Here is a 23552-nt window from a genome sequence, read left to right on the forward strand (position 1 = left end):
ACATTGTATATATGTATATATAAACATACACACAGACATATATATGTGTGTGTGTGTGTTTATTTAAGTATATATTTATATATAGTATGAAATATTATTAAAGTGTATTTAATTTAATTTATGTTAATGTTATATATTGAAATATTTAAGACTTACTATTTTGAACTATATATTTATTAAAAAGTTTTTACACAATATTTTTGTTAGACTATAGTATTGTTGGCAATATTATGTCAGGGATCCATTTCCTTAGAGACAGGGTAGATTCACTAATATGCACCTAAAAAAACTACTGAAAAGTAGTTTAAGTTCAAACCTGTAGCGCCTTCTCACTGAGATCCTACTTATTTTAAGACAACTTTATTGGTGTGTCTAACATAAGACAGAAGTGAGAATGTATTGCAGGCGAGAAGGAAAGGTTCTTTGTCTATAAGAAACAATGAACTGTATTAGAAAAACAGTATTTTTAAGCACCTGTTTTGTTATGTTCCCTAATGTTCCCCAATCTAGGCCTAGGTAGCTACACCACCTTTTAACTACATTTCTTCTACCTTGCTCTGCATAACAGTTCTAGCACTGATCTTTTACCCAGTTATGTGCTGAATAAATGTCGATCAGTTTCCTGGAAACTAGACTCATTTATTATGCATGAGGATTCTTAGAAAAGTTCCTTCACGTGACCTACATAACAGCATGAACATACTCTGTGTAAAAGTCATGGTCATCTTCATCCTAGAGCAAAAAAATTGCTTTGCATAATCGCAGGTATTGTTCTAGGCTCATTTGCATATTCATACTCACAACATATCGATTGTGTAAGGAACCCTGAGGCTATCTCTATGGTGTAAAAGAACCATACCAACATCAGATAGGAAGAGGAGAAGCTTCAATGCTGACACTAGACATGGAGGTCCCAGCCTGCAGAAGCTACAACACGCAGCAGTCTGACATTCCTTGCAGGGTGTCCAACTCGTGATCAAGAAGGGCTCCTTCATTCTCCCCCATCAGGTAATGGGGTTGACTATTCCCTAGGGGATTCTTGGATTTACACCCACATACATGCTAGGTACACTTAGGTAGGGTTTACATCGTAGGAAGTGCGAGACTGTGTCAGCAGCATGATTCAGCACCCCTGGCAGATGGTTACCTCTAAATTTCATATTCAATCTCATGCATAACAAGACTATTTCTTTCAACAAATGGAGGATCATCTTACACCATGCTGGTTATTGATTTATGCATTCCATCACTGTCATGTTATCTGACCAGAACACCACAGATTGATTACGCAATTGCTCTGGCCATACTGATAATGCCACCCAAATGGGGAACAGTTCCAAAGAACCAATGTTATCTGTCAAGCTGCTCTGTACCCACCATGCCGGCCATCGCTGTTCCACCCACTCAGTACCGTGTATAGTGCCAAATCCCTCACTACCCGCAGTGTCAGTCATTTAACCCAACTCTGCGGAAGTGGTGAGCGGACCGGGCCATACTACCATGCCATTGAAGTCCTGCAGGAATGCCAACCAAATCCGCATATCCTGCCGAATCTCAGCTGACAACCTGGTGTGGCGGTGTTTTTTCTTGAGGCCTGACATGGCTTGTGAGATGGATCGTGAGAATGGTTGTGCTATAGGGATAACCCGCAAAGCAAAGTTCAACTGCCCTACTGTCTGCTGCAGCTGGTGCAAGGTAACTTTATCTTTAGCCAAGCATTGCTGCAACCCAGCGCTGAATTTAATGATCTTTTTTTCAGGCAACCGAAAACAACCTTGGAGGGAGTCTAGCTCTATCCCCAAGAACTCTATCGTTGTTGTTGGCCCAACCGTCTTCCCTGGTTCCAAAGGGACCCCAAAAGCCTGCATAAGCATGCAAAATTCCTGCAGCGCCCACCCACAATCCCAGGAGCCCGATGACCCCAAGAGAAGGAAGTCATCAAGGTAGTGCAAAACATACTGGTGCCCCGTCACCTGCCTAAAAACCCATTCAAATTAACTGAATTTCTCAAAATAGGTGCAGGAGACCGAGCACCCCATGGGCATGCACATATCCATGTAAAATTTCCCTTGGTATTGGAAGCCCGGTAGATGGAAATCTGACGGATGGACCGGCAACAAGCGGAAAGCCAACTCAATGTCTGACTTTGCCATCAATGCGCCTGGACCCAAACACCTGAGCATCTCCACTGCCTGATCAAAAAGATGAATATTTTACACTGCACAAGTCATCACTGATAGCATCATTCAAGGATTTCCCCCTAGGTGCCGATAGATTATGTATCAACCTGAACTCTCCCTTTTCTTTTTTAGGGTCCAGGCTCAAAGGAGAACAGACACAATTCTTTAGTGGGATGGAGTCAAATGGCCCTGCTACTCTGCCCAAGCGGAGCTCTTTTTCAATTTTTGTTGCCGCCACACTGGGGTTATCCCTTGCAGAGAGCTGGTTCTTGCTTTCTGGGGTCCCAACATATTCTGGAGCGGGAACTCTAAAAACATACCTGAAACCCTCTAGCAACAACCCGGCAGTTGAAGGATAAGGGTAACTGTTTAAACATGGTGTCAATGCCATTACTCTAATGGGTGAGCATGCTGTATGTAGCACAATACCATTACTCCTGTTTCTTTCTCCCTTTATCCTTTGTCTTTTTGTATCACCTGGACTCAGGATGTGATGTATTGGCACAGAAAGAGCATGCATGTTTAAACTTACATGTGCCTGCGGGTCTAGTACATGTGCGTCTATTGAAGTCCCAACATGTCCCTTTTCTCCCCCCCCCCCCCACTGCTGAAACTAGGGGGGGAACCCCCGGAGGGTGTGGCTGAAAGGACTGGCCCTTGGGATTGTCTTGAGACCCACAGCCAAATTGGTTTAACCAGGCGATCAAATCAATTGGATTCCAAAAGGGGGAGGGGTCAGACGCTTTTGCTCTCCTGAACTTTTTGTCATACTCCTTCCATCCTATCCCACAATATTTGTCATGGGTCCCAGTGATCCTGCTCTGGTAGCATGCCATTTCTGCCTGCATATTGGGGAAATGTTCTGCCATAATTGCCATGTAAATTGAGAAGCCTCTGACCCAGTTAATCAAACTCTCCTCAATCCTATGATTCATTCATTCATTCGCCCATTCCCTCAGGAACATCCAGTCCTTCTTTTTCTTGGCCTCCTCCCTTTCAGTTTCATTCAGCAGCAAAGAGAACATACTGATATAGCTCCCTTTCCAGATTTTTTCTTTAACTTCTCGTGTGACATGTCTTGACAAGTGTTCCCTAGGGTTGCGAGCCTCCCCCACACCTAACGTAGGCAACGTCTGTTGCTTACCTAATGGAGTTGCCCCAGCTGGTTCTGTCGGCTTCTCCTTCACAATGTCCACACACAGGTTGTGTGCTGGTAGCTCCTTGTTGGTCTTCACCGGGGTAGCCCCACACACTGGGATGACAGGGGATGATGCAAAAAGCCCCCCCTGGCGTATCCCCTGGTGCCCCGTCCAACTGAGCCACTATCTGCCTAGCTTTAGCGATCAAATCCTCCCCAACAACAGATGTCCCAGCCGCAGGAGACCAGTTCCCCACTTTCCCTAACCAAGGGAGAACCGCTGCTAAGTTGGACACTAAATCCTGGGTAATTGGACCCCCTCCCATGGGGGCAATTGGAGTCTGTGGGCTATTACCGGTTGGGATTCCCCCATAGGGGCAACTGGGGCCTGTGGGCTGCTGCCCATGGGAGACCCACCCATAGGGGCAACTGGGGCCTATGGGTTACTACCCATGGGAGCCCCACCCATAGGGGCAACTGGGGCCTGTCCCTACATTGGGGCCCCATAGGGGCCCCACCCACGGGGGCAACTGGGGCCTGTGGGCTACCCCCCCTTGGTGCTGGCTGCCCACCTGTCCCCAACGGAGGGACATCCCCGGATGGAGCTGGTTCCTCCCCTTCCTCCCTGGGGTAAGGTACTGACACAGGAGTCACTGGTATAACAGGTTCATTTGCCGCCCCTTTCTTGACTCTACTCTTTTTCAGAAGGGGGAGGCCGCCTTAGGGGGCACTATAGTATGCTTCGGCCTTTCTTCTACCCCCTCCTGCCCGTCTAATTTTACCTGAGGTCTGCCAGAGCCAACCCCATGTCGTCAACCTTTTTCAATCTATCCTCCATATTCACCATTTTGCGCATCATCTCCCTGCGAGAAGGCTTTTCACCTCGTTTTGCCTTACTGGCCATTATCCTTACCAAAAACCTGTAACAATAGTTACTGAAAATGTGTTAGCAACTCCCCAACTTACATACAATGCCCTCCAATACTAAGAAAAGGCACCCTTGGAGCAGTCTATCTTAACACACCCCACTGTACAGCAATGGCCTGGAACACTGTCCCTAGCCCTTACCATAAGAAACCTAGGAGGTGCACAACAGGCCACAAGCACCCACGCAACTAGAGCCACTCCACACCAGCTAATCCAGTGGGTCAGGTGAGTATTCTCCAACCAGCGTGGCTCCCGGAAGCGCTGGAATGCAGGCCTGTCTGTGTCCCCAGCCAGGTCATCCTATGTATTGGAGATTGCAGTAGCACTTGTCCTAAAACCCAGCTGTTGGTCTTCTGTCGACCCACGAAGTACTCCTGTTTCTGGAACACAAAAACAGATCAAGTGAAGCCTCTAATCAGGGCTGAAATACTGCTGTAATGCCTAAATATTAAGGCTTTAACCACATGGACCCTTCTTTGCTAATGGGTGATTTTCCCAAGCACACAGCGCAGGCTTTAACTGTATAGGTCCTGTGAGGTTCATATATAACAATGCCCCAATCGCACTGCCCTGCAGCTGTATCCAACTTATATTTGTTTTAAAGAATTGTGCCTGCCCAAATGCGCTTTCAATGCGCTTGTCCGGCTTCAACACTCACACCCCACTGGCGCTGTCCACAATCTCATAGAATCACCATTTGAAATTGGCCCTCCGAGGATATTTAAATCGCTAGAACAGCCTGCCCCACCGCGCTTTAAATGAGTACTGCCGTCAGCTGCTAGCATCCGATTGCGCACTTCACCCGGCTGATCTCAAAATGCTTGCCACTCGCGCCGCTCATACAGCTTCAATACCCGGCAAAATTGTGGGGGAGACTGCCGCTCACCAGCGCTGCTCTATTGCTACCCAAAAATTCCAATCTCGCTGCTTCAGGTGCGCTCCAGCGCCGATCTGCCTCTGGAATCTTATTAGCTCAAACTCGATGCACCGACGCCACTCTGGACTCTGAACTCCTCCGCTGCTCCTGACCTGGGAAGAATTCTGCCCTCGATGCACCTGAAAGATAAAAAAGAAATTAAAAGACAGCCTCCTAGCGAGGATGGTGTCGCATATGGCAGGTTGTGGGAGCGGCGAGCAAAGAGGCAGACTCTGCCGCTCCCCAGCCTTTTATTATCCCCCCGAGACACGGGGCCAGGACGGTTCTAGCATAGCGTTGGTCAGACGCGCAACCCGGAAGAGATTGTAATCACTTCCGGGGCGGGCATCCGAACACCGACCAATTGTAGGTGAGACGCACCTGTCGCGTCATCATTATGCACGACAAGTCCACCCCTGTGGTCATCAGGGGCAGGCACGACCGCCATACCTTTGGCGTGGCCGATGCCGGCCCCGCCTTTCTACATTAAGTGTAATCTTTCTGAAGTCCAACGTTTTCCCTACTATTGCACAGACTGTAGTGGGAATAGTAAATGTAACCCCTCTGAAGTCTAGCGCTTTCTCTACTGTTGCACAGACTGAAGTGGGAAGAGTTAATCTTACCCCTCCAAAGTCCAACACTTTCCCTACTGTTGCAAAGACTGGAGAAATAGTCAATCTTACCCCTCCGAAGTTCAACACTTTCCCTACTGTTGCACAGAGTGGAAGTGGATTATAAAATCTTACCCAACCTAAGTCCAATACATTCCCTATTGTTGACCCGTTTGCAGTGGGAATAGTATATGTAACCCCTCTGAAAGCCTATGCTTTCCCTACTGTTGCATAAACTGGAGAGGGAATAGGATATCTATTGTTCCCAGACTCCAATACTTTTCCTAATATTGTTTAAATATATCTATTATCCCTATTTGTTTATTTTTTCATGTATTATTTTTATTTTATTTTTTATAATGTCTTTAGTAAATATCTTTTCGAGGGATTTTATATTCTTCATATTGTATTAATTTGGCAATTTCTTTAATGTTTTTCAATTGGTTTGATAATTATGTGTAATATATATATATATAGCAGTACATTTAAAAAATAACCCAAAAAAGTCACATGATGTAAAATATAATTTTAATAATAGTGTTACATTATATATGTATATATATAAACATACACAAATACATATATGTGCGTGTGTTCATATAGGTATATATTTATATATGTTGTATGAAATATTATTTAAGTGTATTTAATTTATGTTATATTAATGTTATATATTAAAATATTTAAGACTTACTGTTTTGAACTATATATATTTATTAAAAAGTTTTGACACAATATTTTTGTTAGACTATAGTATTGTTGTCAATATTATGTCAGGGATCCATTTCCTTAGAGACAGGGTAGATTCACTACTATGCACCTAAAAAACTACTGAAAAGTAGTTTAAGTTCAAACCTGTAGCGTCTTCTAACTGACATCCTACTTATTTCAAGACAGCTTTATTGGTGTGTCTAACATAAGACAGAAGTGATAATGTATTGCAGGCGAGAAGGAAAGGTTCTGCCTATAAGAAACAATAAACTGTATTAGAAAAACTGTTTTTTTAAGCACCTGTTTTGTTATGTACCCTAATGTTCCCCAATCTAGGCCTAGGTAGCTACACAACCTTTTATCTACATTTGTTCTACCTTGCTCTGCATAACAGTTCTAGCACTGATCTTTTACCCAGTTATGTGCTGAATAAATGTCGATCAGTTTCCTGGAAACTAGCCTCATTTATTATGCATGAGGATTCTTTGAAAAGTTCCTTCACATGACCTACATAACAGCATGAACATACTCTGTATAAAAGTCATGGTCCTCTTCATCCTAGGGCAAAAGAACGGCTTTTCATAATCGCAGGTATTGTTCTAGGCTCATTTGCATAATCGTACTCACAACATATCGATTGTGTAAGGAACCCTGAGGCTATCTCTATGGTATAATTGAACCATACCAACATCAGATAGGAAGACGAGAAGCTTCAACGCGGACACTAGACGTGGAGGTCCCAGCCTGCAGAAGCTACAACGCGCAGCAGTCTGACATTCCTTGTGGGGTGTCCAACTCAGGCTCCTTCATTCTCCCCCATCAGGTAATGGGGTTGACTATTTCCTAGGTGATTCTTGGATTTACACCCACATACATGCTGGATACACTTAGGTAGTGTTTGCATCGTTGGAGTACACTTGATTACCATAATTTATCTATATGGCTGCATATATTCACTGTTTTAGCACCATGGTAGAATTCTACCATATATTTACTTCATTTGGTGCTTGTCCTCTTTTACATTTGCTTCTTTCTGATGATTGTCGCAGCAAACATGTTTTATCCTAGAATGACGTGGGTTAAATAAATGCTTATTGAAAACGTACCCAACGTTTATTCTGTGTATCTCTCTGAGACTAAATGAGCATGATTGACTGAGCGAAAAGTAATGTATTGTTTCCACGATCCCTGAAGGGTCAAGGGTTGTCATGTTCAATGGTTGCTAGATACTATTTGCTCCTTGGTAAGGTTATGGGGCTTATGGTGGCACTGTGATCTTGCTGGTGTAATGGCTATCATATCTTTTGGGGGTGTCTGGAATCAGTCTGGACACAAATCCCTTAGTTTATGGTGCCTAAGCGCACAGATCCTATGTATTATTAGAACTACACAACAGCTTTCCTCTTGAGTTAATATCCAAATAATACACTGAGTTAATATCCCAATTTCACTTATGTTAGAAAACATTAATTCCAATCGTTTGGCCTAAGAATTTCATATCCATTTTCCAATCCAAGACATATGCAGGACATCCTTCATACATTTTATAAACACAAATCCATGGATTTTTCTCCCAGATGTGAAGTTTTTTTGGACAAGGGGCCTGATTATGATCATGACGGACAGGTAACATATCTGCTGTATTACAAGTTCCATAGAATAGCATGGAATTGGACAAAGGGGCCGCAACCCCACCTCGCAGGGCCCCTGAGACAGGAGCGGGCCGGTATGGACCGGTTGATGGTGGCCCAACACTGTGGCCTAAACTTCAAATTTTTTCACGGACAGGTTCCCCGCGGGTGTCAACGATTGGTTGCCTGGGGAGGGGGGGCAGCGGGACTACCTGGGCGACTTGCAGGGGCAGCAGGACAGCTTAAAAGACTGTAGATCTGCCGGATGAGCACTTTCCTGCCTGCCTGCCCCTGAGGATTCCCCGAGCATGCTGTCCTTTACCACAAAGGAGATTTATTTTTAACCACTAACCCATCCCCTTAGCTTTAAGAGTTGGGGGGCCGGTTAAGGAGTCATGTTTTGACCACAAACCGAGTTGCCAACGTGAGGCATCACAGATCTAAGCACAGGTGATTCAAGATGTTGGTATTTTTTTAATAACACAGTCACAGGTGAAGGGCTGGGGGCATCCGCTACCGCTTTTGTCCCTAGCGCTAGAGGGTACCCCGTGATACGCCCTGTGGGTGTGGAGGGATGGTGGCTGCGCTAGGGGACCAAGGTATGGCCCGGTTGCCCAGGCTCATCCCCTCGATTGGGTGCCAGGGGGTGTCCCTTTACTGGGTTGCTCTGGCATGATTCTTTTTGGTGGGCCAGCTGCCTTGCTGGCCCTAGTTCCCTCTAACTTGTGGGAGTGGAAATTCACCTCCTAAACGATGCCACTAGGAACCGAGAGGTGGTCAATCATGACTCCTAATAGAGTGTGAGAATATGCGGGCAGGAGATTACATGTATTAATAAATATTTTTGTATATATATGGAAATGTTATGCAATATGAAGACAACAGTTGAATTTTAATGTCATGTTTATGAAGTGTAATAAATACGGCCTGAGAATGGTTACATTCTCAAACGCAATTATGGTTGTCTGTTTTGGTTTCATATGAAGGATGCAGCTGTTATTTTATTCTTTTTGTTCTGGTCTGGGGAGGGCAAACTCGGTCTTCCTGTTTCCGCCCACCGGTCTCGTGGTGGTCCCGCACCTGTGCAATTAGACGGACGGGATGTCCGTCACGCTTGTGACAGAGTAACCCTGTCTGCCAAGATTGTAATAAGGCCCAAAGACTTCTGCTCAATCTTTGCATAGGTCATGGTTCTAGTAGGCGACCCTACTAGCGGCCCCCAAAGTCACTTTCTGCCTACCCTTTTCATGGCAGGTGGATCGTCAAGAAAGAGCAGGCAGACACTGACATCATAATCCCAAACCAGAGCCATGGCTGGCTCCGCTGTCAATTTGGGATTACTATTCTGCCCACTGCCCCGATGGGCTCTGTCGGAAGTGGAGTGGAATTCCCCTTCGGGTTTTCCACCAACTGCCTGTATCATAACACAGAGGTCGGATGAAAACTAATGATGTCGGGCGGAACGCATCCGATGAGCTGTTGGGTGGCTTTCCACCCAACATCTTAATAGGTCGCAAAGAAAATGTCTTATTTTGAGTAAAAAGGGAGCTTTGGGGAGCAAGCATCACAGAAATGTTGACAAAAGAAGATAGGAAGTGTTACACATTTTCTTACAGCAGATAAATAAAATGTATAATTTCATTCGTTATAATATTTGCCTTTTATTTTCAGATTATTAAATGTTTAACATCTGAAGTGTGTCATATAGAGCCATATTTAACACCCAAAAAAAGTTTATGTATAAGATATTCTTTAGCAGAAAATAATTAATGCTCTGATATTCTATTGTTCATTTAAAAACTCAGCAAAAGATAAACTTGTAGAGAAAAAATCTGCATACTTTTTCTACTGCGCATTGAAAAAAACAGCAAAAAGGAAAATTGCAGAGAAAAGACTAAATATAATTAACATCTTGCCTAGGTTCGTTTACAGTGAAAACTATATTGTTACGTAATACAAAGGACCTCACAAAGCACTAACTTTGCACCAACGAAGATAAGCGGGAACAACTTTGCAAGCTAAATAAAATGTGATAATCAGCAATGTCACAAAACTGCGGCATAAAAATACAAACATTGGCAAAGCATATCAATCTCCCTTTTCCAATGCTTGTTCTCTGCTGGTAACCGCTTCGCTAACGCTTATATAATTTCAGCATAAACCTTAGCAAAGTCAACATCGGTTGCCAGCCATCTTAGATTGTTATTCTTGTATACTTCTGAGATGCCCATCATGTTGCAAAGAGATTTAACATGAATCCCATCTTAAATGGAATAGCAATAAGTACACAAAATAATATTGTTATACTGTTACAAGATAGCTGCCATGTTGCGTCTAGATTCAACCTGGCAGCCATTGTAGAAGCACACAAGACAACAATCTAAAATGGCCACCTTCCTCTACTGGTGTTGTTAATGGGGGAGAGAGAGAGAAGGGAGACAGAGAGAGACACAGTGAGGATGGGGTTGGATATGCACTGTCATCAGGTACAAAGCTCAAATGGTTGTAAAACGTGCAAAAGGCAGGGCACAAGTCCTAAAAAAAGAAGTGAGGGGACGCTGACGTCACGACAGGTAAGTGACGTCACGACAGGTGCCTTGCACAATCAGGCTCATTGCCTCCCCTCGATCACCCCTTAGATGCGATTGCATCAGAGAAGCCAGCGCGTGAGCAGCGTCCTGAATGGGCTCCGATCTCGCCCCAGAGAGGCCAAAGAGTGAATGTGTGGCTCCATTTGCTCCAGCAGGTGAAATAAGTGGGGGGACGCCGTCCACCCGCGTGGTACCCCGACTCGTGCCCTGGCAAAAGGTAATATAGGTCCCTGAGGTCCTCAGTGGAAAGATATACTCAAAGAACCAAAAAAGTGGGTGAAACCAAAATGCTTTGGACAAGGGACAAACACAAAAATAGAAAGAGAAGCCATTCAATCGGGAACATGGAATGGAAAGAGACACAAAAAACATCCAATCACGTGCGAGGGGCACACCTAAAGCCTACTTTAAGTATATGTTAAAGTGTTAAAGTATTGGTTAAAATGTCGTCCATGCAGACAACTAAAGCTGTATGTATGAAAACAGCAAAAATGTGTTCAACAATTACAGATGTGCAGCCATGTGTCGGTCTTGTTAAAGTGGTTTGGACGAGATGCATTTGAAAGTAATGAAGCTAGTCAAAAAAAAGGGGAGAAACATTTGCACCAGTGCAACTCATCTTTGTACCAACTGGTACAAAATGTGCTTTTTCCACTCACAAACATTATATTTGCACGGGGTAGTTGTTTGGTACACTGTGTTTTTCCACTGATCCTAGCAGGATACAACTGAGAACTGCCATACAAAGGTGCAAATTTATGTAAATTGGCTCCCAGTGTCAAGTGCATCCGAGGCCTAGTAGGACCTGGGAATGTGTCCTTCTGTTGGGCAGATTCGGCTTTGGAATAGGAGGGGGCGGGTCGGGTTCCAGCTGCTCGGCATTAGAGTTCATCTGCTCGGGTGCTGGTGTGACTTGGGACCAGGCATGTACTGCTGTTCATCCCTGCAGCGGGTCCCTAGCATGTGAATCGGAATGATAAGAGATAGTCATCCCTGGGGGCCCGCCGTGCAGGGGATTCATTTCAGGCCTGGGGAGGGATGCCCGGCTCTCCCCGGGCTGTGAGCTGCCCCTCGCCTGAGGGAGGGATGCCCGGCCTCTTGCATTTGTTTCCTGCGCCTTGTGTTAAGCTCTGATTCGGTGTAAGCCGCAGCTTTCTGATGCAGATTTCCTTTTAACACCTTCTAAACAAAAGCAAATGAGGGCATCGCATTGCAATATCAACACTCGTTCATTAAAAGCAAATGGGAGGGAGGAGGGGGCGAGACAGCAGAGAAGGGGGAGGGCGGGGAGTAAGCCAGTCAGAGGCAGACCGAGCAAGAAAACTGGAGAGGGGATGAGTGGCACAGGAAGAGAGCGAAAGGAGAGACAGAGAAGGGGAGAGCGCGAGCTAGTGGATATCTAAGAGGGAGTCTGAGGTGAAAACAGAAGCGGAGAAGCAAAGGGCGATAGTAAGAGGGTGAGAAAAGGGGATGACATCAAATGGGATTGGAGAAGGAGGAAAGGAGGGCAAAAGGGGGAGGTTGAAGGGACATTAGACACACGGAAGGAGGGAACGATAAGAGAAGGGGGAGAGAAGGAAAAGTGAGACGGGAGACAACGAGATATTACGAAGACAGAAGGTTAGGAGTGGAAGAGCGCGTGGGGAGAAACAAGAAAACAACAGACTAAAATACAGCGGGAATAGGAAGTGGGTGTGACAATAGAGATATAGTTTGCGGTGGGGTGGGGGGCATGCACCTGCGGCGTTTCCTCCACCCCCCCCCCCCCTCAACATTTCAGGAGGGCCCCTTTAAGCCCAAGGTTATGATTATTTGTGAGATATGGGAAGCTCGGGGCCCCTCTTCACGTTCTGCGGGGGGGGGGGGGGGGAGTCGGTTTGTGTCTCCCGCTGATCGTTGAACATGGTATTGGGAAGAGAGGAAGGAAGAAACAGAGTAGGGAGCAGGGAGGGGAAACACTCTCATTAGGAAGAGAGGAGAGTGGGGGATATGAAAAGAGCGAATGCGAGGGGGTATCTGCGAGGGGGAAGGAGGAGGGAATGGTTAGAGCCTCAGAGAAGGTGGGCGTGAAATGTATTTGGAAGACAGGAAGGAAGAATGGGAGTGAGACGGAAAATAGTAAGGGGCCCATTAGGATCACGGGTGGGTCGCCACCGCCCGCATGCCGGTGGTGATCCGCACATGATCCGACCCCGCCCGCCACCCAATTTCCCCCGCGGCGGACAGAAAGATGAGTTGACAGGGCGGAAAAGGGTTTAATATGGTGGCGGTGTCTGTTAGACACCGCCATCCATATTACTATGCAGGTGGGGACATGCCTTAGAAAGGCATGCAGTGTTTGACATTGGGGGCCTGTTGCGGGCCCCCAGGGACTCTGGGGGGTGGGGGGATGCACATGTGGGGTACCTATGGTACCCCCCAGCAGTTCCATGCACATCATGGCAGGCACCGCGCAGTGCCTGCCATGTTGTGCATGGAAGTGCACAACATGCCTTCCTGGCATTGTGGCGGGCGGTGCTGCGTGCACCGCCCGCCACAATGACAGGAATGCAGGATGCGCCCGCCACTGTGGCACGCGCATCCTAATTGCTCCCACGGGACCCCCGCCCTTTTGGCGGGCGGTCCCGTTTCCCAATAGGGTGGCGGGCACATCCTAATGACCCCCTAAGTGAGGGATTACTGGAGAAGGAGAAAGATGAAGGCATGAGAGCAGAAGTTGGAGACAGAAAGAGAGATACAGCGAGAAGGGAGTGAACCTGTTGCGCTCTAACACCCTTGGGTAATGTCCATGTTACATATGAATGTATATATAAATAAACAAGAGTTGCTGGACAGAGAACGTGAGATAGAGGAGACAGAGCAAGCAAGTGAGGCACTGGAGCAGAAGAATGAGGCGGGAACTGGCGGGGAGGCGAGGGGGAGCAATGTAAGGAAGATAAATGGGGGTACAGTGTGTGCGTTAAATGTTATTGGAGAAACATAGGGAGAGAAGGGCAGAAAGAAGGAGCGAGAGAACCAGAAAACCATACAAATTCTTATTAGGAGAAAAAGGAAGGAAAGCTGGAAAGACAAGCGCAAGAGAGAAAATGAGAGAGTGAAAAGTTACTCGAAGGGAGCAGGGTCCTAACGTAGATAATGTCAATTGATGGTGGAAGAAGGTGGGTTGTGATCTACAGACAATATGTAGAGATAGTGTCCTATTGAGAGACTTGACTCTATCAGCCTGACAACTGCTGAGGTGCATAGAATAAAGTGTCCTGCTGGTTGGTGTTCTGGCCTTTATTGTTTACATTGGAAAGCCTTATGCACCAACTTGGGAAGCCCGCTGGTGGAGGGAAAGGAAAAATGGTCTGAAAGTGTATTTGCAGACCAAGCTTTGGTTCTGGAACTGGGTTGGAGTCCCGGGGCAGTGAGGGATTACTGGGCTTCAACTGTGTCAGCTCTCCATTAACTTCTGGTGTCCTGGGGGCACCTTAACATTGGAACCAACATTGATCCCAAACTAATCCCTTTTGAACATGACCCTCAGACAGGAAGGCAGAGTAAGCTTACTCGGGGAGGTGATGTGAGCTAGAAGCTCAGAGGAGGTCACAGTAATACTCAAAAATGCTACCACTCCACTCAGTGATTTTTCTACACAAAGAAAAGTGTTTTTTAAATGATACACACAGAAAATATAAAAGAAAATGGAGGTACAGCATATAATGTAATAGAGGCTTTACACAGTAAGCAGACATCTAGCTATTTGCTTTGACAAAGGGTTTTCTTAATCAATGAACCACTCCCTATAGTTTTAAAATTGGGTTTTCATGGTCAATAAACCACTGCCTAAGAGTTTTAACAACAGTTTTGTTCTATAAGCTAACCCGGCATACATACTTTGACAGAGGATTTTCACAGGCAATAACCCATGTCCTACTGTAGAATCTTGGTCTTATAAGGGACAACCACAGGCACATGCTGAGAGTTTTAAGGACAGAGAGTGCTTGCAACAATTCCTCATAGGAACTAACTCCTTCCCACCTTGCATTGATGGGATAGACATTGTTTCTTATTCCCTATGCAGAGCTTCCTCAGACAGTAGTCTGCTGTGCTATGTTCTCCTCTGGATAGCTGTGTCTCTTGAAGAGAACACTCTTGCTACACCCTTCCACAGTAGTTGGCTTCCTCCTCTGAGGCATAGTCAGGCAGCACTTTTAGCAGAGTTCAAGACACATGTGCAAAGTACAGCTCCTGATTTATTTTTTGGGGAGTTTTTTTATAGCGCTGGCCAGACCCAAAGGTATCGGAGCGCTTTACACCATTTGTCAAAAAACAGTTAGGTAACATTAAACACATTATTCAACGGTGGGTATCAGTGAAAGACCTGTTGCATACGAGTGCAGAGTCATCGAGGAGGAGGTAATGTTGCGAGTAAGGGTAAGATGCTGTAGGAAGTTAGTCTAATCGTGATGCCTAGATCCTCAGTGGGTGGCGGATCTGCCTTTGTATGACCATTGTCATTTCGTGAGAGATAGATTGAGGAGGAGCGCTTTGAGCTAGCTTTTGAATTCTTTGAAGGAAGGGTTTGTCCTGACATGAATAGGGATGGCATTCCAAATTCTGGGAGCATTTCCAGAGAAAGACTGAGATACGGTCCTTTGTTTACGAGTTTTCAGGGGGATGAGTAGCATAGTGCTGGTGCTCCTAAGGTTTCTAGTCTGTCCTGCTTTGTTGAGTTTGGCAGCTAGATAGGTGGGTTTGCCAGTGTGCAAAGACAGGCAGTTCTGAAGTTAGCACGCAATTCAATTGGGAGCCACTTGAGCTCTTTGAGAGCGGGGGAGATGTGTTCATATTTTTTCACTCCCGTCACCATTCTGGCTGCTGCATTTAGAGTAGTTCTAAGAGGAGCTAGATGTAGCTTGGCCGAGCCTGTGAGGGTGGCGTTCCCATAGTCTAATCTGGATTTCACAAGGGATTGCGTGACTTGCTTGAGGTCTTTTGGAGGGATGAAGGGTTTGATTTTTTTTAGTAGGTTTAAGTTGAGGAAGGCACTTTTTGCCGTGTTCTTGATGTGTTTGACCATGTCAAGGTTGGGGTCTAAAGGTATTCCCAGTGAGAGTGCAGCCATTCCGTGATTCGAGGGGTCTGTTCTTTTTTGGCTATGAGGAGGATTTCCGTTTTATCTCGGTTAAGTTTCGGATGGTTATGGGACAGCCATTTTTGGACTTCTGTTAGGGTGACATTGAGTCTTTGTACGTCCGCTATGGAGGAGGTTTCGAAATAGATCTGAGTGTCATCGGCGTAAAGATGGAAGGGAATGTTGGCTTTTTTTTAGGATGATAGTGAGTGGTTCCATGTAAATGTTGAACAGTGCGGGTGAGAGAACTCAGCCTTGAGGAACGCCTCTGGCTATGGGCTGTAGGTCGGACGTGAAGTTTCGGATTTTTATTCTTTGAGAGAGGTTTTTCAGGAAGGAGGTGAACCATTGTGAGACCATCCCATCTGCTCCCACCCTTTCTCGTAGTACTTTTATGAGTAGATTGTGGTCGACAGTATCAAAGGCCGCCGAAAGGTCTAGGAGCATAAGTAGACAACATCGGACAGAGTCCAGTGATTTGTGGATGTCGTCAATGACATTCACAATGGCAGTCTCGGTGCTGCATCCTTTTCTAAAGCCTGATTGGTGAAGGTCCAGGAGATCATTGTTGTCCATGTGATGGGAAAGTTGGCAGAGAACACATTTTTCTAGTAGTTTTGCTAGGAATGGGAGATTGGAGACCGGTCTGAAATTGTTGAGGTCGTTCGGGTCGGCGCCTGCTTTTTTCAGTAATGGTGTTACCTGACCGATTTTGAGGCAGTCAGGTATGGATCCTGTTTCCAGGGAGCTATTTATGATCTCTGACCAGCGTGCCGCTAGAGAGAGTTTGAGATTTTTAGCCAGTTGCGCGGGGAGAGGGTCCTCCATGTGTGATGAAGGCTTGGACCCGGTGGTCAGTTCCATAATTTCAGTTCCAGTGACCGGTTTGAATGTTCTCCATTTTTTTGTGGAGTGCCTGAGTGGGTTCATGACATCTATGTCGAGTAGCAGGACTTCTTTGGGAGGACTGTGGTGGTCCTTGAGTGAGAGCTCAATCTTTGATATTTTTTCATTGGAGAAATTGGCAAATTTGTTACATAGGTCTTCGGAGGCCGGAATTGTGGAAGTTGATGGTTTGGATGTTTGTTGTCTGATGATGTTGAATAGTTCTTTTGGTTGATTTTTAGCATTGTTGAGTGCACCGCAGAAGAAGGTGAGTTTTCATTTATGATGTGCTTTTTATAGCTTGTACGTTCCTTTTTGAGTTGTTCCAGGTGTGTAGTCGAAGGATTACTACGTCAAAGTCTTTCTGCGGCTCTTAGTTGTCTTCTTTCCAGGTTTAGGTCAGTGTTGAACCACAATCTCGATGGGATGGTCTTGGTTCTTTTCCATTTTAGGGGAGCTATTTGGTCTAGCATGTCGGTCAGAGCCGCATTGTATTATGAGGTGAGTTCTGTTGTGGACCAGTCGCCTGCGGTGGAGGAGGGTAGTGTACTTAGCCATTCTTCTAGTACCTCGAGGGGGAACTGTCTCAGGTTTCTCGTCCAGTGGAAGTGCTCGTTTGTGTTGGCCGATCGATGTGACTTTTGATTGGTATGAAAAAGTATGAGACCGTGGTCTGACCAGTCCACAGGGAGAGTACAGTTTATGGTGATTGCGTCTTTGTGCGCTATGATGGCATCGAGAATTGAGCCTCTGTTGTGTGTTTGTTCGATGCAGTGTTGGTTCAAAATGTTATTGTGGAGGAGCTCATTTAAGGATTGTATCAGAGGGTTGTTTACCTCATTCCAGTGGAGGTTTAGCTCTCCTAGAATTATATAGCTCGCACCTGATAGTGAGCAGTGTGAGATCAGGTCTGCAAGCTGGTCACCAAATGCTGGAGTGTTGCTAGGTGGGTGATAGAGGAGGTGACAGTGAAGCAATTTGTTATCTGCGGTCTTGATGGTGGTGGTTAGGTATTCCACTGTATTGTATTTGAAGGAGTCAGTTTCTGTTATGGAGATGTTCTTTTTATGAACGATAGCGGTCCTCACCTCGCTGTTTTTTTCTGTACTTGTTTATGATTGAGAACCCTGGCGGTACTAGCATATCGAAGATGGGTGGTGAAGGTTTGTTTAACCAAGTCTCTGTGATGAAGGTAATGTCTATGTCGTGTGTTAGGATGGTTTCTGCCAGTTCGGTTGCATGTTTGTTCGCAGATCTGCAGTTAATGAGCATGCAGTTAGTCGCCCTCTCGTTGTTGTGTTTTTCCCTTGGGATGTCAATAGGAATATTGGCAAGGTATGCTGGCGGTCTCACTGTTCTCGGCACGCTATGTTCTCTACCCAGTCCAGTGATTACTTGGATCCTAGCCATGGGAATGTTAGTGAGGTGAGCTTCAGGTCTCACTGTTCTTGGTGCGGCATGTTCTCTGCCAAATCCAGTGATTACTTGTATCAAAGAATAGGGAGTACCTGGTGGAGCAGCTTCATAGGATTCTGCGAGATTCCTCGCCTCTTGGCTGGACATTGCAGTGCTTGTCCTTTTGGGTCTATGAGTATGGATTCTGAGGGATGTTGTCTTCCACCTGAGTCGTTTTGCTGTGTGGTGGTCTGTGTGTTTGTTGGTAGTATCTCTGTGTGTAGTGGGTGGGCGTAGGGTGGTGGAGGTAGGTCGTGTAGATAGGATTTTATTAATACCCTGTATGACTATTTCTAGCTGGAATTACAGTCGTGCCAATCTTTGGGCTGAACTCAGGGAGGTGGGAGTGGGGGGGGGGTTGGAATCTGTGTGTCCTGAGTCTGGTCATCTCTGGATGGGCGGTGCTTGGTTGGGTTCAGGGATGGGTGAAGCTTAACTGTGCGGGTGAGGCTCCCAGAACTTCTAGTGGCTGTGTGATGTTTGGGGCGAAACGCGGGGGTGGGTTGTGAGAGGTTGCTTGGTTGACAACTCCACAACAGAGGTGTGCCTTCAGGAATGCAATCCAGCAATCCACTCGACCCAGAAAACAGCTCCTATTTGTTCTAGGGAGTCTTCAATTTTCCCTACAGGGTCGTGATTCAGGTTCTGTTCTCATCCTGGCAGAGAGAGCTAAATGTCATAGATAAAAGACCGGATTGTCAGAAACCTTCTCCCCCATATTGCTGCATTGGGCCTGGACACTGGTCAGTGAGAAATCTCTGAAACAATGATTAGGAGTTTCTGCCCAGTATTTACCCTTGGCACAGGTGTCAATTCCAAGTCCCTTCTCCGCTTTGGCTTACATTTGCTTTTCAGCTGTCGGAAAGTTTTACACAGGCCTTCCTCGCCAAAGTCCTTGGAGCTGCACAATAAGCACAAAGCGGAAGAGAGTCAGATGTGCCAAGGTAGTAGAAAACAAAGGTGCATGAAGGAAGCAGCTTTCATACTATCCGCTATCTATGCATTTTAGTAGTGACATTGTCGGGGAGAGGAGAAGGAGGAAAGGGCAGGGAAGGCCTATGCACTTCAAAGGAGAATCAACCTTTACTCTTGCCAACTTTAAAGGCCAAGTCTCCCGTCTATCCAGAAAGGAAACTAAGTCAGCCTTTTCATGTGGTTCACTCTCTGAAACGAAGATGGTGAAGAATTAGTTTGAATGTTCAAAACAGTGTCCCCTGACGAAGGGCGCTTGTTGCGCGAAATGCATTGGGTCTTTTTTAGGTCTCGTCCTTTACCATTCCGAAGGAATGGGAAATGGCGAGAATTCAAGTGCTCGAACTGATTGTCAAACCACCGCATTTTTTCGTGGCGTTTTCTTTGAGTGCACGTGGCCACAGGCACGCGCTTTTGGCCCATACACTTTCATGGCCATCTGTTCCTCAATGTCCCTCCCACCCTTCGTTTGATCTTGCCGCGAGTTCAGGCTAATGGCCCTCCCCCAGCACAGAGCGCGCATCGCGGCCGCACAGCACATCAAAGGGCTTCTCCCAGCGTGTGCTGTGCGGCTTCTCCTCCCCTAATTATGTGGCCGGCCGTACTTGTGTTTAATTAGCAGCAGCAGCAGCATTTCTCCTGCGCCAGGCCACATCAAAGGCTCTGTGCCACTTTCACCCACACAGCAACACTTACAGACACGCAACGCCACTCACACCCACGCAAGCCCACTATCATCCACGCAACACCACACTCACCCACGCAACGCCACTCACCCAAGCAACACCACTCACACACGCAACGCAACTCATCCACGCAACCCCACTCATCCACGCAACCCCACTCATCCACGCAACCCCACTCATCCACGCATCGCCACTCACACACGCAACGCCACTCACACACGCAACGCCACTCATCCACGCAATGCCACTCACACACGCAACGCCACTCACACACGCAACGCCACTCACACACGCAACGCCACTCACACACGCAACGCCACTCACACACGCAACGCAACTCACACACGCAATGCCACTCACACACGCAATGCCACTCACACACGCAACGCCACTCACACATGCAACGCCACTCACACACGCAACGCCACTCACACACGCAATGCCACTCACACACGCAACGCCACTCACACACGCAACGCCACTCACTCACGCAACGCCACTCACACACGCAACGCCACTCACACACGCAACGCCACTCACACACACACACACAACGCCACTCACACACGCAACGCCACTCACAAACGCAACGCCACTCACACACGCAACGCCAGGCTACACATCATAAATAACAATCATTTGCAATGCTATAGGTCTCCCATTTACTTAAATTGAACATAATGGCATTGTAAATGACAATAACTTTCAAAATTTTTTACTTTTACAATAAATTGAAAAGGCATTGTCATTTACTATGCCAACAGCTTAAAGTTGCCTAAATGCAAGACTTATTGCATTGCAAATAGCCAATAGAGCTCGCTTTTGGGACCATCTAAGTGTTTATGCATGCGACATTTTATGTTGTTGCAACAAGGAAATTATGCTGCATAACTACTTATAAGGGCCCAAAAGCGAGACCTATTGGCAATGCCAATGCTTGTTTAAATAAACCGTGCTTTTAACAAACTCTTACATTTGTTGTGTTTTAGCAAGAGGTCCGGATGGGCACAGCTTCAATATGAGGAACTTGAAAAATTGCATAATATCCCGTGTGTGGATCAAAGCATAATGTGGATGAAAAACAGGCAAAATAAACGATGGAGCACATGGTCAAAAATGGAGGAAATATGGAGTAGAATGTGAACTGACTGCCACTGAGGCGCAACTCAGCTGTGCGATCGATTTGGGGCAAGATGATGCCCCATTTCACGACGTGGGTGAACCTAGAAAGAGACATATGGCATCAGCAGTAGACAAGCCCTCAACATTATGATCGTGCAAGAAGGATCTATAATGCACAAAACATTTCTCATAAGACAGCCGTGTGCATGTCCTTAGTGAGGCCGACACTAGATCCAGAAGGCCGGTATTCCGATCTTCCACAGATACGACGGGAACTCTGCCTGTCATTGTGATTCCCTGGCACATGCTTAGCTCTAAATAAAATGCTATCTTCAAATACAGTAATTACAAATACTTGAAAAATCTCAAAACAAACTTGCTAGAACCCCCTGTCTGTTGATAGCCTCACCTACAGACATGTTGTCAGACCAAAAGACCACGCCCCTGTCCCAGAAAACATTTGCCGAAATGGTTACAGCTACTACAATAGGAAACAATTCCAAAAGTCTACATTCCTTGTGACTCCGCTGGCATGCCAGGCTGCAAGTCATTCACCTCTAACTATTCTGTGCCCAAAATGAACCAGATCACATGTTGCATGCCGTATCAGTGAATAGGCAAAGAGTGTGATTGGAAATGGCCTCCTTACGCCAAATGACAGAGCCATTGAATTGCTGCAGAAAACTGCACCAGATTCTCAAATTCTCTTTGACCTTGACCAGGGGACATGTGAGATGATATTTGTATGTGAGGTCAGTCATTGCTCATGCAATGGATCTAGAAGAGGGGTGCGCCATGGAAATAATCTGCAAGGTGAAATTCATCTGGCCAACAAACACCTGAAGTTGGTGCTGGTTTTTGTTAGGGCTAGTATGGTGTCAATTGACTGACTGAAAGTGGGTACTTTTTCAGAGGGAAAGCAGCACTCACTGGTCACAGTATTTATTTCAATGCCTAGAAAAGTGAGAGATGTGGTGGGGCCCACAGTCTTAACAGGCGCTAGGGAAACCCCCAGATCCTTGAACAAGGCAGTTAATGCTTTAAGGCCCATGAGCATACCCCAGACCCACGTGCCCCCAAGGCTAAGAAATCATCTAAGTACTGAATCACCCCTGATGGCCAGTTAACGCTGTGAAAATCCACTGTTGCACCAAGCTGAATTTTTCAAAGTATGTGCAGTACACAGCATAGCCCATTGGCATGCACTTTTCGTAATAGTATAGGTCCCCAAATTTAAATCCCAGGAGGTGATAGTCCTCTGGGCGTACTGGGAGAAGCCTGAAGGCAGATTCTATGTTTATGTTTCCTAGTTCAGACCTAGGGCCCAACTCACGCAGTCAGAACAATACCTGACTGAGCAAGCCTGGGGATCAATAGCATCATTCACAGATGACCCTTTGGGTACTGAGAAGTTGTGAATCAACATAAACTGCCCATGTTCTTTCTTAGGCACACGCCCAGGGGAGAACAGACAAAATCCACGAAAGGTGGAGTGGGGAAAGGTCTTGCAATCCTCCCCAAGGGTCCCTCTTTTGCTAACTTTTTGAAGACTACGGTTTGATGCAGGCAAGCTGAAACTAAATTGCTTCAATGTGGAACGGGGGCCACACTGGGTGCGGCGATCCTGAAATCAATTGAAAAACCCCAGTACAACAACTTTGCAGCCTCCTTGTTAGGATACAAATTCAGCCAAGGTAGTGTTTTGGTGACCCGTACCGGTGTTGGCAACTGAGTTGGAGGGCTTAACACAATACCTCCCTTTTTCTTTGCACTTCTTGTTGCCCTTGAACTCGGGGTGAGAGGGGTTGTCACAAAAGGAACAGGCATGCTTGTATATACATGACCGTGCCGGGCGTGTGCATAATTTCCTATTGAAGACCCAGCATGACCCCTTCCTTTCCCCAGAAAGTTGGTGATGAAAAGGAGCCTTCTGTGGGGTCTTGTTGTTGACGCTCTCTAACCTCACATTAAACTCTGTCTGATCCCACCCTATGTCAGGATCCTCCACTTTGGCCCATCTAAAATCGCAATCATAATCTAGCTACACAGTGCCCCACAGACATAGTGTGCTTTGAGTATCTTGTTAGACTAGATTATCATGGAGCTAGCAACCTCTGGTTTCTTCTTAAGCATTACTGACATGTAAACATTGAAGCCAAATAATCAATTTGCAATGGACTCCTCAACTTTATGTTTCTTATCTTTTGCTGATGTGTCATTTCCTTCCTTATCTTTGGGCTCAGAGTCCCTTCGCTTGGCACTCATTAATGAACAAACATCTACAAAATCCCCTTTCCAAATCTTCTCTTTGACATCCTCGGGTACATGGGAGGCCAACTTGCCCAGCCTAAACAGTAATATGTCCTGGCCTCCAATTGCCTTGGTGGCTGTAGAACTCACTTTATTCACACCGTCAACCGTCTCTTTACCTGATTCATCAGTCTTGTGTCCTTGGCCCTGGAGGACTTAGCTTTGCTGCTGTTCCCCCCTTGTAAGATCCTGTCTACGCCAACAAGGGTGCGCTGATTGCCTCAACTTGTTTCTTCAAATCTGCAATAGCGGAAAGAACCTTGTCAGATGGGGCACAATGGGAAGTTAGCGAGGGCCC

Source organism: Lissotriton helveticus, chromosome 11 (assembly GCF_964261635.1).
Source record: "Lissotriton helveticus chromosome 11, aLisHel1.1, whole genome shotgun sequence".
Classification (NCBI taxonomy): Eukaryota; Metazoa; Chordata; class Amphibia; order Caudata; family Salamandridae; genus Lissotriton; species Lissotriton helveticus.